Here is an 11,013-nt window from a genome sequence, read left to right as displayed (position 1 = left end):
GATCACAGCTAATAACAATATATTGTATTTTTGAAAATCACTGACAGTAAATTTTAAGGGTTCTCACCACACACACAAAAAATAATAAATATATGCACATATGGTAATGCACATATTAAAAAACTCACTTTAGCAATTCCACGATGTATTCATTTTTAAAACATAATGTTGTACACTATAAATATATACCTTTTTGTCAATTAAAAATAAATTAATTTTAAAAATAAAATAAAAACAAAAGTTACAAATGAAAAAAGATTCTCCCATTGTGAACGGTGTTAGACAGTTCAATTATATAGTGTCATCATGTGGTTCTCTTTGGATTTATACTTGCTGAACATTCTATTCTTAGTCAGTTCAGTGTTTCTATCATGAAGAGATATTCAGCTTCTCACATGTATCTTTTGAATTAGTCAATATGTTTATGTAGTTGTTCTCATCCATTATTCTATTGATGTGGAATATTACACTGATTGATTTTGATTTATTGAACCTCTCTCAAATCCTGGAATAAATCTCAGTTGGTCATGGTATATAATTCTTTTTATGATTCTGCTAGATTCTTTTCTAGTATTTGTAGAGGATTTTTCCATCTGTATTCATATGGGATGTTAGTGTGTAGTTTTATATTGTCATGATGTCTTTGTGTCTTCATCTCTGGAACACAGTGATTGAAGATATATTTGTGTTGCTAGGAGAAAGGACCTTGAAACCTTGAAGTATTCTGTGGTATCCTGTGTGTACACAGTTCTTGTTCAAAGAGAACTTAGAGACATTTACTTGGGTGACTTGATATTAAGGGGAAGAGATTGCCTAGAGCAGGGGGCAGCACATTGTGGACTGAGAACCAAATCGAGCCAGGCACCTGTTTTTGCAAATAAAGTTTTATTGAAACACAGCACTCTCCATTCATTTACACATTGTCTATGGCTAATGTCGTGCTACAGTTGCAGAGTCCATAATTGCAACTAAGATGTTATGATTTGCAAAACCTAAACTATTCACCAACTGACATTTTATAAAATATGTTTGCTGACCCTCGACTTTTTGAACACAGTTGGACATGGGTCTAAGGTGACATTGATACCCAAAGAGCCAAAGCATCATCATGGCCCCCTGTTAAACTGGGAGCTTATAGGGTTATGTAATAATTAGTGACCTGGGTGAATTCCAGCTAAATTCTGCAGACCAACCCAGCAGTTCTCTTCCCAGTTCCTGAATGGATAATTCGATTAATATACTTGACCATTGGGGTAGCTCCTGCACTGGGCCCTTAGCCTGTCAAGTAAGAATGACATATGGAACAACCTGAAACTGCCACCCAAATCACCTACATAGCAAATCAATAACAATATTGTATGCTCATAGGGGGCTGGAGTTGTATTGAAGAGATGAGTGTCATTTTAAAAGTCCTTAAGCTTGTGATGGGATGCAGAATGGTGAAGATTTTTATCATGTTTCCCTTGAACTCTTCAGTGCAGCCTCTTTAATAGCAAGCTGTATCCTGAAGGAGAACTGGAGATTACCTCCAGCAAACAAGTTGCCACTCTGATGGCAGCTTCAGCTCCAGACACAGAGTCGTTTTTAGAATCAATTCCAACAGCCAATTGAGCACATGGTGCACAGCCCTGAGTTGTTGAATATACTCTTCTCTTCTGATCAGAACAGAAGTCTTATTGGAATTCATGTGGAAAGGACAATAGTTACTACTAGTCTTGCCCTAGAATTATGTTTACTCTGCTTGGCCCTGTTATATAAGGGAACAAAGCCATCTGGTACTTCTGCAGAACACTATGCTGATCTACTTTGTCAAGACCTCATGCTGATTGGGCTGGATAAGCAAGAAGCCATGGAGGTCTTGGGAAGATACATGCACTCCAGAGGGTGGATTCAGGAGCTAAACTCTGAGATGATTCAGGGACTTGTCACCTCAATAAAGTTTTGAGGTATCCAGAAGTCAGGGGATTTGTAGAATGTTTCTTATAGAGTTCAAGCAAATTGTTGTTGCATCTTGCATCTCCTGCCACAAAGAAGGAAGTTGATCACATGGACGGGTCCTTTGGTATCTGGAGATGACATCTTCTACACCAGACGACTTAGACCATGGGTAGCTAGGAGCAGGTCCTTGGGACAGGAAAGGGCTCTGCAGTAGGTTCATTCTGTAGTGGATGCTTCCCTGCTTTGTGGTCTGTGAAACCTCACTCCCCATGGGGGTGTCAGTAGTGAGTGCACGTGCAATGGGAGAATCACAACACAGGCTCTGGGGAGAGAGGTAGTGCATGCCATCTGCAGCTGAAAAATCCACCCCCCGTGTTGGGACATAGTTCCTGGCATAGTACTGGGCCCAGATAAGCTTGGAATGTCTGGCCATAGGGTGCATATGTCCATGCATTTGAAATTGAGCACTATGAGCCTGTCACATTTACCAAGTTACAGTGAATAGGCCACCCAGCATTCCTTTGGAGGTTGGAAATGGTACATTCAAGGTCAGGGCTGTGAGTAACCAGCAGTCACTATCCAATTAAACAAATCTGGACTTAGGGCCTCTATTCAAATAAATTGTAGGAGGAAGGGGAGGAGGACTGTTGCAACAGGGAGGACCCTAGACATGAGGTTGGCAAGTGTCTCTATGGTCAGCCAGAGAGGCAGAGAGGAGCTTTTATGTTAAAGGGAGGAGTAAGGAGGGGAAAAAAAAAAAAAAAAGGACTGCAACAGGGTCTCAGGGATTGTGTGTCTTTGAGACCAGCTGATACTTAGGAGGGTTAAGGAGGTGCCATTCTGCATTCAAGTGCTGAGTTAGGCTTGGTGGGCTGAAGGGATGAGGAGAAAAGGAATGTGCTAAAGGCGTTGACCTAAAGGAATAAAAGGCTCTTCCACTTATGAGAATGGTTGTCGTCACAACTCCCAGGAGTCTACCTTCCTGGGTCACTTCTGTTTGCAAAATGATTTTCCTTCCCCTTTCTTCAAATGGTAAATGCTCTTTCTCCATCTCCTTGAGACTGGGCTGGCCTGTGGCTTGCTTTATCTGATAGGATGTGCTGGAGAGGTGTGTGAGCTGGAGGCCTCGAAGGCCTTGCAGCTTCTGCTTAGAACCTCTTACAACGCCAACATCAACTCCCCATCAGCCTCCTGGGAAGAAGCCCAGTAACACCCAAAGGAGCATGGGAGGTCCTAGGAGAAGAATTGAGACACCATCGCCAACAGCTGGCACCAGCATTCCAAAGTCTGAATGAGGCCAGCTTGGATCCCAATCAGCTGCATGAGTGACCCCAGGTGAGGCCAACAGAACTGCCTGTATTGCCAACTCTCAGAATCCCGATAAAATACAGTAAATCATTTTAAGCCACTACATTCTGGGAACAGTTTGTATACTTCATTGAAGGCTCAACCACTGGAGAATGTGAAGGTGCCAGTTATTAACCTATCATTTTCTAGCTTCCAAACCACCCATCTGTTCTGCTTTGTGAGGTCAGAGCTAGGACTCTTCACTTTATCTTATGCTTGCCAGCTGGCTCCAATCAGGCCCTGCCCGCCCAGGCAGAGAGGGATATTGGGAGGCTGGAGCAAGGAGGACAGACTTTCTTCCAAACTCGTGAGTGATACCCAAAAATCTTTGTCACTGCATCTGAAGCAGGGCCTTCCTGTAGCAGCAGTTAGACTGAGTGCGTGGGTTTGTCAATACGTGCGCACTTTCCTCAAGGCCCTCCTTGCAGATATCAGCACCTGCTCAGCCCTGGGTTACTGTCCCAGGGGACTTTTCCTCTACACTTTTAAATTTTGATAATTCAGCTCCCTCTTTTTGTTCCACCAGCCTTAGGTGTGGCAGCCGCTTCTTGCAGTTGCTACTTTTTGAATACCCCAGTGTTTTATTTTATTTTGCTTTCTGGTTTTTTAACATCTAGTTAACCATCTTTTACATCAAAATCCCTCTGTTAAAATACTGCTGCTCTGGTTTCTGTTTCCTGGCTGCTCAGACTGATACAGTGATTATGGTTAATTCATTATTTGTGAGGGAGACTCATAACTTCATTGGGAAACTCAGTGAGACAGGCTGCTCAAAAGCTTAATGATGCGGCTCATACCAATTACAGAAACACTATAGGTAATATGGCCCAGGGAAAGACAAGCCGCCTGCCTGCCTGCCTGCCTGCCTTTCTGCCTGCCTGCCTTTCTTCCTGCCTGCCTGCCTGCCTTTCTGCCTGCCTGCCTGCCTTCCTGCCTGCCTTCCTTCCTGCCTGCCTGCCTGCCTGCCTGCCTTCCTTCCTTCCTTCCTTCCTTCCTTCCTTCCTTCCTTCCTTCCTTCCTTTCTTCCTTCCTTCCTCATAATATATTGAGAAAAGATGGGCTATTGAGTAAGATATATCAGTTAAAAATTCTAAATCAATTACTTATTAGCATTGTATCCTTGGGAACATGATTTAACTTGTTCACACTCTGTTACTCCTTCCCCCAGAAACTGCCCACTCTATCCCAGTACACCCTTAGTAGCTTAGGAAAAGAACAATTAGTTGTATTTACTGTCAAGGAAGCACAGACACACCTCTGGATTTTCTTAATAAAGGAAATACTTTATTAAGGGCAGTTTGTACAACAGAGAGATGCTCAGGGTCCATGCCAGAACATCTCTTGGAATAGGTGGTCAAGCAAAACTATTATGCAAAGACATGAGATCGATGACTATGGGAAGAGAAAAACTAAAAAACGTTGAGGGGTCTTGATACTTAAGGAACTGTGTCAAATGTTGCAATAACAGGAAGGTAGGGAATGTTCATTTTCATTTAAGTACATGGGCAGAGGTTTGTACCCGAGATAGAGCAAAAAAAGTTATAATGAGGGAAATTCATATAAAACTGAGGGCCAGCCATCACAGTATATCCAGCCTCAAGTTATGTCAAATGTAGTTTGATCAGCTTTGTCAGTCTCTCCTCTTTTTTAATACAGGCTCAGATAAACTGTCCCTGAGCAACTCAGGGATGAGGGAAGTTAGAAGTTGGAGATGGCTGAGTGCAATAGTCTTCGGGACCAGAGTTTCCTGACAGTTGTCCCTGGAAAACCAGTGGAAACGTCTGTTGAGCACGCTGGCAATGGTAAGCTGTTTTAGGTCCCAAAGATGAGGCATTTTAAAAGTGGAATGCCTAAAGTGAAAAACATAAATATAACATAAAATGTTGTATTAAAGTAAACAGCCAAGAGTTGAACCCCAAGGGTATCCAGTCTACCAGATCCCAGGAGATCTTTGGATGGAAATCTCTGGATTATGCACATTGCTTGTTGAGTTTCTTGAAGTGAAGAGTCAATGCTCTGGGTGATGTTGTCCACAGTATGGTTTCCTTTTTTTTTTTTTTTTTTTTTTTTTAAAAAGCAAGTGTTTCACCAGAGAGTCTTGGGAGCTGACACAGTGGATTGTGTGTGGGTGAATCCAGCACAGTTTTAAGTGGTTTTCATTTTTTACAGGTTCAGTAAGTTGTCAGGCTTCAACTCTCAGGACTTCTTCAGATCCTGGGGAAAAGGCCAGCTTTGGGGTAAACTAAAGCCTTAATAGAGATCTGTGCAGTCAAGCTGTGGTTCTCAGTAATGCTGAGTCAGAAGGGAGAGAGAAAAAGTTAAAATATTGGTCTGGAGGGTTGGAAACAGATATTGAAGGAAACTGGAAGTCCTGAAAACTTGGTGAAGCTTGACAGTGTGTACAAGGTGACAGGTAGGAAATAACACTGTCTTTTGTTTTCACAGTGGGAGAAATCAAGACAGTTTTCTTATCCATCAATTATTTACAGTTTTTAAAGATATTCAAAGTAGCTTAAAGATAATGAATATGATCAGAATCTGATATCCCTGAAGGATGTTGTGGGTTGAATTGTGTGCTCCAAGAGACATGTTCAAATCCTAACCTCTGGTGACTGTAAACATCATCCTATTTAGAAGTAGTGTCTGTATTAGTCTGCACTAAAATACAATATTCTGGTATATTTAAACAACAGAAATGTATTCCTTACAGTTCTTGAGAAAGGGAAGTCCAACCCACATTTAAGGTTCTGTGCCTACCTGCTAAGGAGTTCAGAAAGTTCAAAAAGCAGTATGGATAAGGAGATGATAAAAGGGAAGGGGGCAGCCCAAAGATCATCTGTATCCCCAAGCTGATAGCATCATGAAGATACCCACTTTGCGACAGTGTTGTATTGATTCTGCAAACTTATCTCACAGACTTAAAAAAAACTGAGCAATATTTATTCAGTAATTATGGGGTCTATGCCCCACTGAGTCAGAGAAAGCAGCAAGCTTGATAGGTTTGCTATGGTCAGAAGGTGATCTTGCATCAGTTATTGGAACTGACTAGTTAGCAGGTTCCCTTTTGCCTGAAGGAATGCTAATAAGAACACAATTCTAGACTGATATTCATCGATGTTTGAAAGGAAGGAAAATTTGGATCCAAGTCCAAGTTGGCAAGTCCAAAATCATCAGTGTTTTGTTAATCCTCATGAGGGCTTTTCTCCTGACTTACAGAAGTTCACCTTCGTGCTGTGTCCTCACATGGCCTTTCCTTGGTGTGTGCTTGTGAAGAGAGAGCACAGGCTCTCTAGTGTCTTTCTTAGATGGGCACTAATCCCATTAGATCAAGGGCCTACCCTTATGACCCCTTTTACCCTTAATCACTTTCTTCCTTCAAATGTAGCTCCACTGGGATTTAGAGCTTCAAAGTATTCATTCACCAAATTCATAAATTTGGTAGGGGGACATGATTTAGTTTACAATTGGGTCTTTGTGGGATGTAATTAAGTTAAATGGGACCATATGAATTAGAATGGGCCATAATTCAATGATTAGTGTCCTTACAATCAGAGGATATTTGGACACAAATGCACAGAAGGTCAAACAGGGGACACCCACCCCCCCCCACCCCCCCACCCCCCCACACACACAGGGCAGAAGGCCCTATGATGATGGGAGGAGATGAGAGTGATGCGTCTTACAAGCTAAACTAGCCAAGTGTTACTGACCACCATGTGAAGCTAGAAGAGGAATTGAAACATTCTTCCTAAGTCTCAGGGGGAGCACAGACCTGCTGATACAATCCCAGATTTCTAGCCCTCAAAGCTGCAAGGGAATAAATTTAAGCCACTCAGTTTGTAGTACTTGTTACAGCATCTCTAGGAAATGAATGCAAATTTGTTAGAGTCTTCTATTAAAAGACAGCATTTATCCCTACAGTCACCCCCATTCGTCCTTTTGATCAAAGGCAATCTCAAAGAAAGATTGTTCTTGACTGCAAACTAATAACACATGGTGGTTCTCATTAGATTTGGCCTCATTATTTCACAGATACAGGAAAAAGGACAATTTGCTATACAGGACATTTAAAGTTTTATTTTGTAGGAAGTTTCCATAAGGAATCTTAGATTAGACGTTTAAACCTTCTTGGAAACTAAGCCATTACACTTCACCAGCAGTACCTCTAGTTTTTGGGTGAGTTCTTCTCTTCTCAAGGATATAAAATATGTTAAATTTCTAAAACTGCCAGGAAATGATCTCTATTTTTTACCTATACATTTGGGAACGTATAAGTCATGTATGGCTTTTCCAAGAGGGCTTTGAATGCACTGACTCCATCAAGTCAACATTGGTTCCTTAAAAATGTCTGGTCATACCTAAGTAAGTGACTATCATTTTAAAATATAATGTCTCAGGCAAGGCCTTGAACCAATGTCTTAAATTATATCCTGTTAACCAGAACAGACTCCTACTAAATGTATGTAAATAACTATATTGCCATGAAAATAAGAATTTCTGGGTTCTGGAAGGTTCAGGCAGGGAGAAAAGGATAAATGTTTCATTTTTGTTAGCAAAATCAAGGTCGATTAAATTGTTATGTTATAGATGACCTACAAAAACAGATAAAAGATTCCTTGCATTTACAAAGTGTAACAATAAAGCATCAGCAATATTCCAAGCAAGCCCACAATCATTCTTCATCAGTTCATTCAGTCCTATGTAATTAATTACTGTTCTGCTCATCTTGGGTTAGCAGTCTCATAAACTCATCTGCTTCTTGAAGAGTATTCTGGAAATCTTGACCCAGTCCACTGTATAGTTTCAAATTTTTCCAGATGATGTCATCAAATACCTGTGCCTGTGAGTACCTGGTATAGTTATTTACCTTGGAGCTTTAAGAAAGTTCTTTTTTTGTTGAAGATGAAGACTCTGGCTTGTAGGTGATTTGCAAGTGTTTTCAGGGAAGCATCAGAGTAAAAACAAAACAAAACAAAACAAAATAAAAAACCCATCTGTAATGACAAAGACTTAAAATGACTGTGATTACCTTACTGCTGACAATTTTCAAAGGTGAAATATCTGAGGAGAGTTCGTTACAAAATAATGCAACTGAGAAGGAAGTGTGTTTCTTTTCCTGTGGCATGCAAAATAAAATAAAATTAATCTAAATTTTTTGGGATAAAATAAACATAATCCTTACAGAGAAACATTTTATTATAATCCTGAGACATACTATACCATTCATATTTTAATAGTATACCAAAAATATACCAAGATCATCAAGTAAAGAGTACCAGTAAGTCTGAAGAAGGTCCTAAACATGTCTATATTAATAATCCTCAATGAGTAAGTAATGCAAATTCCCAGTCAGAAAGATTTGTACCTTTGTTATTTGTCTCCATCATTTGGAATAATGTTCTTTTCTACTTAGCAGATAATTTTTTATATTTTAAATACCATCACTAGGTTTCCCATTCTGAGCAATGAGATTTTACTTCTGTTAGCTTTGCAGTAAATAGAATGCAATCTACTTCTATTAATGGTACCGTTTATTAACTGTATGAACACACACACACAGACACAAACACACACACACACACACCACTTCCCTTCCCATATCCTACTGAAAGAATTCAATCATATTTTAAGAAATCATGACTATTTACAGATTCTTCCTACCTAAACCACAAAGAAAAATATGATCACCTTTCATTGTCTTTTTAGACTTTTGTTTTTCCTAGAGTTAATTATTGCTTCACTTTCTTTTTATCTATTCACATTTCTATGTGTCTATCACTAATTCATTACCAAACTCTCTGCCAGAACTCTAAGACTCTTATTAAAATTAGCACACTTCACACTTTATCACTTCCACTTTTTAATTTGAAGATATCCTTCATTTGTCTGTATGGGCAGCTCTCTAAGCTTGCTGCACAGATATCCTCCTGGAGATTTCCCAAGCTTTTCTTTTAGCCTGCCTTTGTCCTTACAGATGATTGGGAGTTTAGCCGCTAGAATTCTAGGTCAGAAGTCATCATCATCTCATTATCTTCTAACTTTCTCTATTACTGTTAAAACGTCCTGTGTTAGACTTGATGCCTAAATATGTTCTTCATATAAACCTTTTTAAGATCATCCCTTATTTCTGGAGTTCTGAAGGTGATTATTTGCTTTAGGATGTCAGGCATTCTATGTCTTCCAGTCAGTACAATCTTATCCTTCAGTGTTTTCTTGTATATTTTTTCTTTGATTATTTCCCTTTCCTTCATTCTTGGGTTTCTTTAGTGTTTTGCTTAACATGATGAATTGATAATATCCTTTTTAAACTTTTCTTGTCTAATTTCCATTTATTTGACTTGTTGGTCTATTTTGGGGAGAATTTCTTATTTCCATTCCTTTTTAAAAATTTTTTCTTGTAGCCTAGTTTTTGAATTTTTAATTTCTGCTCTCCAAGTTTTAATTTCAAAGAATACTTTCTTATTCTCTGAATGTTTCCTTTAAATATTATTCCATTCTTAGATGCCTATGATTATAGGGAAGTTTCTGGCTAGGATTAATTCTTCACTTTTGGAGGAGCTGAAGTGGTATCATATAAGAGACATAAATTGATGATTCTCTAAATACAGCTCTCTCCCTTCAATATTTTGATTGGCTTTATATCTCACTGGAGAGGACGATAACGTCAGGTGTGGTTTTAAGCATGCCTGCCTGCATATATTTTGTCATTATTTACTGATTTAGCTAAGTAGTACAGCAATCATTTGTTCAGGGTCTACTCTCTAGTGAGAAAATATAGATCCAACCTTCCAGTAGATAATGCTGTGCTCCTAGTCAAAGTAAGGGCTTTGTAAGCATAAAAAATGTAAATACAGGAGGCCCTGGATGGCCTGAATGGAGTAAAGAAATACAATGAAGGGGATGTTGTAATGCTGTGGGTAATAAGCACTTTAGGGATCCCAGGGGATTAGAGTCATGGGTTATAAAGGAAATGCCTGTCTCTCAAGACCTTAGGTAAAGAGGATCCAATGGTACAGCTCAAACAAGACCAATTTTGCCTAACTAAATTTTGTCTGAAATTACAGCATGGAAACATAAATGGATAACAATAATGCTCTTTCATCCTTTGCCATAAAGACTTTGTTTTAGTATGCTATACTCAGTCTCAAATTACTCATTTCCCAGTGAATTTCAGAACTGGTACTGCTTTTCAGAAAGTTTTACATTAGCATTCCTCTAAATTTTCCTTTTTGTTTTACAACAAGTCATTTCAAAACTTCTGAGAAATAAAAAAAATCATTTTGTTAACAAAAGCTTTGGAACTTCTCAATCAAATGTTATGTGTAGGTGACAATGCCATAAAGAAATATAGAAATCTAGGAGGGGTAGGCTTTCTACTTTTTCTCATTACCTCACACTTTTTCCTTAAGGATTAGGAGATACAGAGTGGTGCACAGGAACTTTATGCTGTAGGACAGTGTCAATGTCAGCATTCAGAAATTAAGTAATGATTCATAAAGTAAGCAAGCTGTAATGAAGTGCTGCACTTGCTCAGATGAGGAAAATTGTAAATTTAGACCATTAGTTAGATAACTTGAAGAATGGGCATGATACAAGTTGCCTCTCATTCTGTGGCCCTTAAAACACTGGTCCCAGCTAAATGCTTACAAGCTTGTAAAATCATAGGCAGTAGCTCGTAGATCCCCTTTACTGATTCCTTTGTGTAACCAGCAACATGTAGTAGTAATA

The 11,013-nt window shown here is 39.3% G+C and overlaps 1 long non-coding RNA gene across 1 annotated transcript in view; it reads left to right on the top strand.

Moving 5' to 3' along the window:
* The first annotated feature begins 3,483 nt into the window (after positions 1-3,483).
* LOC112208191 (uncharacterized) overlaps positions 3,484-11,013 on the top strand; it is a 131,169-nt gene continuing 123,639 nt past the window's right edge. The window contains exons 1-2 of the long non-coding RNA XR_008546503.2: positions 3,484-3,592; positions 4,942-5,087. This is a non-coding gene — a long non-coding RNA (uncharacterized LOC112208191). The remainder of the gene's footprint in view (positions 3,593-4,941; positions 5,088-11,013) is intronic.

The sequence above is a fragment of the Pan troglodytes genome, chromosome 12 (genome assembly GCF_028858775.2).
Source record: "Pan troglodytes isolate AG18354 chromosome 12, NHGRI_mPanTro3-v2.0_pri, whole genome shotgun sequence".
NCBI lineage: Eukaryota > Metazoa > Chordata > Mammalia > Primates > Hominidae > Pan > Pan troglodytes.
Note: the sequence above shows the minus strand (reverse complement) of the source record. Positions and strands in the feature narration are given on the sequence as shown.